The sequence below is a fragment of the Aquila chrysaetos genome, chromosome 7, assembly GCF_900496995.4.
Source record: "Aquila chrysaetos chrysaetos chromosome 7, bAquChr1.4, whole genome shotgun sequence".
Lineage (NCBI taxonomy): Eukaryota > Metazoa > Chordata > Aves > Accipitriformes > Accipitridae > Aquila > Aquila chrysaetos.
In genome coordinates, this window is record NC_044010.1 from 39,583,809 (window position 1) to 39,590,805 (window position 6,997).

The 6,997-nt window shown below is 43.7% G+C and overlaps 1 protein-coding gene across 6 annotated transcripts in view; it reads right to left on the minus strand.

Moving 5' to 3' along the window:
• Window positions 1-6,647, minus strand: part of SYTL5 (synaptotagmin like 5) — a 92,968-nt gene extending 86,321 nt beyond the window's left edge. For 3 of the 6 annotated variants that reach the window (XM_030020715.1, XM_030020714.1, XM_030020709.1), the window contains exons 1-2: window positions 6,470-6,647; window positions 6,093-6,191 (exon numbers count right to left, since the gene is read on the minus strand). The gene's annotated coding sequence lies outside the window, so the exon portion shown is untranslated. Of the gene's footprint in view, window positions 1-4,277; window positions 4,334-4,994; window positions 5,020-6,092; window positions 6,192-6,469 lie in introns of those variants that run through there. The other 3 variants (XM_030020710.1, XM_030020711.1, XM_030020713.1) reach the window with 3 other exon arrangements.
• Between the last annotated feature and the right edge of the window lie 350 nt (window positions 6,648-6,997).

Below are 6,997 nucleotides of genomic sequence, written 5' to 3' on the forward strand. Positions count from 1 at the left end.
ATGTTTTCAGTATCAAATTAAATATGATGTTGCCCAGATTTAAGGTTAAGAAACAGTTATTGCTTTTCTAACATTACTTTTTCAATTAAAGGGAGGTCAGGCTAATAAAACATCATTTGTGATATTGCTATACATTTTAAGGTGGCGTGCTACAGACATAGCAAGTCTCTGAATTGATCCGCAGTACATTTAAAATTAAGTTAATGAAATTAATCTATCTCGAGTAACAACACTGACTCAGATCAATCTCATCAGAAGCCAATATGTGAACGAGTGCAGAGGTTCAATGAATGAAAGCCAGAATCTTCATGACGGAAGCAGGCACAGGAACAGGCCAGAAGACAGACTGAACTTGTTCAGAAAGAGAACTTTCAGCCAGGTCATTTCAGTAAAGCAGTAGAAGGCAAAGGCTTCTAAAACAAGATAAAAGAAAGCCCACAGCTCTTTTTTTTGCTTTTACCCAGGAGCAAGTCCTTCAATCTTGAGTCTGGGAGAGAAAGAGCAATCCTCAGAAGGTGGCAAACTGTTTGGAAAATGATTCTACAGCACTATCTTTGAAGCGGAGGTCTTACTCTTAAGCATAAAAGCACCAAGTATGTAGGGTATTTCTAAACATGCCCAAGGCTTAACTCTGTTCTGAAAAGCAATGAACTTAAAAGCAGTACCTTGTGACTGATGTACAGGTTTTACTGCTGGATGTTGCGCGTCCCTGATTCATGCAGGGAGGTAGATTGCAACTGAGTTTCCTCACACAAGAGACACACCGCTGCTGGAACACCTTTCCAAGCAGAAGCAGGATTGTGTCCAGGATCGTGCCTGGACAATGGTCAGGCACTGTCCAGGCCACTGCAGATGACCATCTACAATGGTGATCGTAGACTGTCAATTAAAACCATCTACAAGCTCATGGGAAGCTGAAGGACACGGACAACAAACACAAATCCTTCACAACATTTCTTTTCCCTTGTTTTCCTCAAAACCCAACTTTACTCTGAAAAGTAACAGTAGAAACACCTGTAGCAATCATCAGCATTATCCTCACTAAATTAGCGAGGAGGCTTTTGCAGGTATCAATGGTTCATGTCTTCCATCAAGTCTAAAGCTGAATGCTTACTTGCTTTTACTTCCAAACACAGTCTTTTCATATTTGGAAACATGGTGTGGCAAACTACCATTAAAACTTTGGCACAAAATTAATCAGAAGTGAGCTCATAATTGCAATTCAGATATAAACAATATCACATTATTTATTTAAACACTTATTGAGAAGGTGCACTTTCAAAACTCATGTCCCACAAATCATTTAGACATGTTTCTGCTCCCTTCCACAATAGAAATGAAATGTCATCAGCAAGGTCGTGGTTCAGAGTGATTTCAGTGCAAACTGGAAATTACTGCCAAATCGGAGATTGTCTCGTTAATAAAAACAACAAACAAAACTTAAGAAAAGGTTTGATCAAGAGGGACTTGTACCTTATCATGGATGATACTGTTTAAACAATTCCCTTAAAGATTCTCACAATCATAACCAAAACAAACCCCTACCCAAAGACATTCAGGAAAAACAGGAAATCCAAAGGAATATTATTTCTCATATGAAATGCTGACAGCCCAAATACTGGGAGAATGCGCAGTTAAATTTGCCTAAACAGCCTCCATTCAGGTTCTGCACTTAGAAAAGCCAAAGCCAGACAAATGTGTACTAATGAAAGCACAGGGTTTACAAATACACGGGCAGCACCATGGCACGCAGAATTCCTCACACCCTAGTCGTGCAGGGCACTCCTTACTCACCCCAGCGCCAGCCAGATGACACTTGTATTTGCAAAGGTTACTCATACTTCTCCACCCTTCTTTGCTGCCATAATCATTTCACAGCAGAAACAGAAAATACCAAGGAGGTATAGCCTTCTCCCTTATCAGTCTTCTGTCTTACCTAATAAATCATTATTCTCCAGTGCATTAACAATTTTTTTTCTCCTGACTGCATCCCACTTGTCCATATTGTTCTGACAGCAAGGGTTCCAAAACTAGACAGGGTTAAAAACAACAGTCCCACTGAAAACTTAGCTACAGCTTTGTTATTTTTTCCCCTCTAAAATTTAACACTGGTAATGGAGAGGGCTCTAATCTAGATACAGATGCCAACAGTTAATAGACCTTTTCACTACTATATCATCTTAGTCTACTTAAAATACATCTATAGACCAAAGGGGTAGAAATACTCCTGGAGAGAAGTATGTACTTGTACTTTAACTCCAGAGCATGACAAAAGTCCAAGAAGCTGTTTTAATAGTTAGCAACTGTGAAAAATGTTACAGAAACAGCAGCTAGTATAGAAAAAGCTGTTGGAAAAAGTGCCTTCTGCCATGCAACATATCACTGCAGACAGCCATGCTGCAATTTTTTTACTATTAATCTCCAGTGTAAAACCCAAATATGTTTTGAACCTACGGGTTTCAAGAATACTCACTTTCATCGTATTCCAGTCTTCTGGATTACTTTACACAAGATGAAGATTCCCCATTCCCGATACAAATCTCATGTTCTCACCTGTCCATGTTAACGCACTCTGTAACTCAGTACTATTGCTGCACTAATGCCTACAGTGAACGGATAGTAATTGCTACACCAGATCTTTATTTAACCAAATGCATGACTTACACTTCTCTTAGCTTTCCGAAGTCACACACGTGTATAAGGGCCTGGCATCCTTGACATCATTAGCCTATTTATTATCTTAAGCAGGTTTAATATTGCGAGAATGGGAATGCAGTTCCCTATTTCCTCCATTTTTCTCTTCCCCAACCCGTCAGGCACTAGGGATTTTGTGCAAAGATTCAGGAAAAGGAATGAGGTTTTAGAAGCGATATTAAGTACATCTCTTCCTAACTCTGACCTTTTCTACAGTTCTGCAGTGCCCCCAGAAGTAAGGGGACGGGCTCAGATTCAACTCATATACAATTGTTTAAAAAGCCATCAACTGTGCCATGTAGCAACTGCAAATGAAAAATACCATCACCAAATGACAAATGGCTTGCTTGCAAACAGTGCTTTCTCCCAGAAATCTGTCTAATAGCAGAATCCTTGGAAACAATGTTCCTGTGGTCATGAACATTTGCTTCCATGGTATTCAGATAATACCCTGCAAGTTCTGTACCATACATATAAAACCCCATTTCTTTCAAGCTCCACATTGGTGCTGTATACAATCCCTGCGTTGTCCCCATCCTTGTAATACATCACGTAAAAACTTCGAGACATTCATGCTGCCAACATGTTTTCCTCCCACCTGCCGATACACTGCTACTTCCACGCTTTGCAAGGCTGTACAGGTGAAAGGTATTAGTCTAACCCAAAAGTTACCCCTGCCCCAGGGGAGAGACACTAATAGGTTCAGCTGCATTCAGATCACAAGTTATCCCAGTACATAATGCAATCACTCCTCAAAGCACAGTCTTCCTCACATGAAATGGCTGTGGTGAAAGGTAATCTCTCACAAAAAAAGCTCTGACAAATTCATCTGGAACCAAGACAGAGCAACTGAAAAGAGAACTTACATGTCAACAGCGAGGGATGCCCAAGATAATGTAAATATTCCAGAGATGCATTGAAGTGAAGATGCAGAGCAACTCTCTTCAAAATAAATAAATAAATTAAATGCTCATTTAAGGAGACACCTGTTAATACTCATTTGTGGAATACGGTACAAACCACAACGGAATTTTGTTTTATTTCTGATATCCATTTATGTTTCTAAGCAATACAAAAAGCATACCCAGGGAAAAGTTACAGTGAAAATAAAAAGGTACGGATCAGAGTAATTGAATTATGAAGAAATATCAGTGCAGGCTGAGGTAAAGATAAAAAAAAAATGGACAAATTCAGTTCCTGAGCAATTGATTCTGCTCTGAAGCTGTGCCTCAGCGTATGGAAAGCCACACAGAACAGGGCCACTCGGTCACACCCAGGACAGACTGAGATACAAGCTTAAAAAGACCTTTTTTTACAGCAGAGCCAGGCTGTTTGGAACAGGAAGAAGGCAGAAGGCTTCATTGGCATATATTGTATGTATACGTTATGTTCCTTGGTATACATTGTCTGTATATGTTTATATGGTCCTTCTATATAATTAGATGAGAACAACTGCTCTAAAGATCCCAACAGAAATATGCAATATCAGCTTCTTGTGCCTACCACAAATCCACCTCCTACCTACTGCCCTTGGAGTCAAACCCACGCTCTTCTTCAAGGTCTACTCTTCCAGCTCTTCTTACCTATTTTGCTTTCCTAAGTTTCCAGGCTCTGGGACAGCACACCAGCACGCTCATCCCTGGTATGAAGGAAGTTTGATTAGAAGGCAGAGTAAATGCAGGCAAGGCAATAGCAATAAAGAACTGGGAAACAAAGGGCTCGGTCGCTGAGCGATCCTGCGCTGCAGCTGTCTTCAGCCGTCGCTCTATCAAATGGATTCCCTTCCTCCCTCCCACCCCGCAAGACCAAATGTCTTACTAATAGACAGCAGTTAATCATCAGTTATGAAATTCGTCTCTTTTGATAAGGAGATTTAGAGGAGAGCACGTTATGTAATAAGAACATGTTTTGTAGACAGGCAAATGACTAGATGACTGCAACATCACCCTGAAAATTGTTTAGTAAGACCCTTCATACCTACTGTTTTTCCACTCTAAAAAACACAGCTACAACCCCAAATTGACATGGAATTTTGGTTAAATAAGCATTTCTCCATCCCAAAAGAACGTAAGATTTCAATTACCATGAAATCTATAAAAGTCAAAACAGGCTAGTAAGTATTTTTTAAGGGTAAACATAGTGCTGAAGACAGCTTAGAAACATTAACACATTAAAATCACTTCAAATGTTTAAACATACTGATATTGTCTGGAAATCATACCCACACCTCCAGCCTTACAAACCACATTCCTCAAACCTTACTCAGATCTATGAACAGGAACTCTCATCGCAACTCTCACCTTCCAGATCTTCACTATAATCGCTTAGATGCAAAACAGAAGTGCAGAGACCCCTGTAATTGCATTTGGGGAATAATTTATATTAGCAATACACAGAAAAGCATGTAGCCAAAGGCTAGCCACTGATATTATCAAGCCCTTTTACATCAAAAAACTTGAGAGGAGCAAAGAAAAGAGAGTATATAGAGGATGTGCTCTCAGAGATGACACAGCTTTCCTGATTATATACCTAATAGAGGTAATGAGTTCATTAGGATCACCTGTTCCAGCCTCCCCTACAGACAGCCCGTAAGATTTCCCCATACTAAGTCCTGTTAAAAACAGACCTGCCTTTAGAAAAAAACATCCCTGGTTTAAAGTTTTTTAATGAGAAAAAACTTTAAGAACTTATTAGTCTAATGAGTGCTGTTATTTTAAAAAACTGCACCCTGTGTCTAGCTGCAGGACGTCCAACTTCAAATTTCCACCACTGGATGTTGTTAAACCTTTTCTCTCTTCAGTAAAGGGCCCATACTTCACCTTGACATTTCTAGGCAGTGATCCAATCACTTTTTTCTTTCTTTTGGATCCACTCAAGACAACATATGCTCCGAGTAGCTTTACAGCAAGGGGGTTTTTAAATGTTTTATATACTGCAGCGGGCTGCACCTTGCACACAAATCTCTCACCTGAAGTGCGTACAGCAAAACAGTAACACCTGTGCACCTCACAGATAATTTTCCCACCTGCTCCTCTATCTTCTCACATTAGAGGGCTACTCCCTGGCTGACTGCTCATCAACCTGTGCCAAGTTTTTCCAAAAATCACTAACTCTGGGACGCAGAATCCCCTAACTCACTGTTCCTTGTAGTATGACTCCACGCTGGGTATGCTGAAAGGTGTACTGGCTACCTGCACTCAGTAACTACAAAGTAACCCAAGCTACTTTATGTAAGTGGTTCTCAGTCTCCATCACTTACTCCTTTCTTTGTACAGTCATATCATAAAACGTAGGTGTAGTAAGTAGACTATATTTTTCAAAGAAAAAACCTGGAAGAAAACTTTAGGTAGCACACAACTGAGCGCAGATCTTCACCTGAGGGCCACAGAGCCACTCACCTGCTCAGTGACAAAGAGGACAAACAAGCTCCCGTTCCTTATCACCCCTCCGCCGACCGACAGCCGCGAACGGCATCACCGACGGGCAAGACCCGCCACCTTCGATTTTCACGGTCACGTATGGTAGAAAGCATTAAAAAAAGAATGAAACCCCACCCAACCACGCGGGTACCTCCCGCCAGGTTATTAGCGCTAGAAGCCCCCGCTCTCCCCGCGGGGGGAGCCGGGCTGGTGCAGCCCCCGCTCCACCGGGACCGCGCCGCAGGCTCCGTCCTAGTCCTTCTCCCGGGGGGATAAACCCCAAAACAACAAGAAAAAAAAAAAAAAGAAAAAAAACCCCCAAACCAAACAGTTGCTGTTAAGAAAGAGGGACTTACCAAGAACCTCGGCAGGAGAAGGAAAATACATACGAGCAGCAGCATCCCCGCCGAGGCTGCTGATGGCAACTCCGCAGCTCGGTGGAGCCGGGAGGTTGAAGTCCCGCTCCCGCCGCCGCGGGGCTCGGCTCCCGGCTCAGGCAGGGAGCGCAGACCCCCCCCCCCCCCCCTTACACCTCCCTTACACCCCCCTTACGACCCGGGGTACGGGCACACGCAGGTACCAGCCCTGCGGCAGCCAGCCTCGCCGCTGCCCCTTCCCCTCCCCGCAGCCCAGGGCTCCCCCGCTCCGCTCGGGGAGGGCTGGGAGCCACCCGGGGGCGGCTCACCACCGAGAACGGAGCCGCCTCCACCGACCCACGGCCGGCCCCCGGCCCCGTACCTCCCCGGCAGCGCCGCGCCGCGCCGCCCGCCGCCCCGCAGCGCCTCTCGCCGGCGGGAAGGGGCCCGGGCCGGGGCCCGTCCCGTTCTCTCCCATTCTCCTCCCGCTCCCCCTTGGCGAACAGAGCGGAGTGGGGGCCTCTGGTC